At 39.5% G+C, this 1,204-nt stretch overlaps 1 protein-coding gene across 1 annotated transcript in view; it reads left to right on the top strand.

Annotated features, from left to right (window-relative positions):
- Positions 1 to 1,204, top strand: part of ITGB8 (integrin subunit beta 8) — a 78,816-nt gene that overhangs the window by 70,249 nt on the left and 7,363 nt on the right. The window lies entirely within an intron of this gene.

Below are 1,204 nucleotides of genomic sequence, written 5' to 3'. Positions count from 1 at the left end.
AAGCCTTATTTTTATTAATGATCAGAATTAGTTATTGTACTATCTCTAAACACACACACACACACACACACACACACACACACACACACACACATATATATATATATATACACACACACACATATATATATATATATATATAAAAGGCTAATATGCTAAGTGTCTGTCCAGGTAATGACGTCACTTAGCAATGCCTGGCTTCCTCTCCCTAGTGACGACTAGCCTCCTTGCAGTTCCTTCAGCCCAGGTTTTAGAGCCAGGTTGAAACATTTCACACTTTAACCAAATGTACGTGAAGCGTTTTCCAGTGACTCATCTCATTTGATCCTCACAGAAATCCTGGAGTAGATAGGAGATTTAGAAAGCTTAGAAACTCGACCTGACTGAAAAGAAGTAAGAACTGGTGGACCTTGAAAATGACTTCAGGTTTTCTCACTGTGCAGAATATAGTCAAACACTACTGCAGTTAAATATTTTACCGTTTGTTCTCCCTGTGTGATCTACAATAATAATCTGCTTGGTGTTGATACTTACTGCTGTGTTGCTGATAATTACTTGAAAGAGAAGTTGGGGTGCTTCACTGGGCTGGAAAAAGTTTAGTTACATCAGAAAAGTTTAGTTACATGAGTAGTAGCATATGACTATGATACTACTGACACACAGGCAGCTGAGAATCTGCTTTGAATTATTTGTATATAAATTGTAAGTGCAAACTGTAGGCTGACAAGCATTTTCTTCACTAGTTTCCTTTGAGAATAAAAACACATGTTCATAGGTCGGCTGCCTAGGATCAGTGGTGCAGCTTGCTTACAGGGAACAGGGTCTGGCAGGCATTTATTTGGTCTGAATCTCATTAGTTTTACGCCTAGCAAATTTAGCAATCCAACAGTACACTCTATGTAACAGTTACCTTGTTAAGTGCTCTGCAATAGAGGGAGAGAGGCAGGGAGGGAGGCAGAGAGGGAGGTAGGTAGGGAGGGAGGGATGAAGGGAGATAGAAAGAGGGAGGCAGGAGCCTGTGGCTAAATAAGCCCAAGGAACACTACATAATCCTATAAAATATACCCCCTCTTCAAGACTTCTAGTTCACATTAGCATATTAAATCTTGGATACTTCTGCAGTCTAAAATGCATTAACTACATATAACTAGTGTTTTCCTTATTTGTTGGCATAAATACCCCACCCCCAACAAACATACACATC

The sequence above is a fragment of the Myotis davidii genome, unplaced genomic scaffold (assembly GCF_000327345.1).
Source record: "Myotis davidii unplaced genomic scaffold, ASM32734v1 scaffold168, whole genome shotgun sequence".
NCBI classification, from domain to species: Eukaryota; Metazoa; Chordata; class Mammalia; order Chiroptera; family Vespertilionidae; genus Myotis; species Myotis davidii.
The sequence above is the reverse complement of the archived record's forward strand: the minus strand, read 5'-3'. Positions and strand labels throughout refer to the sequence as shown.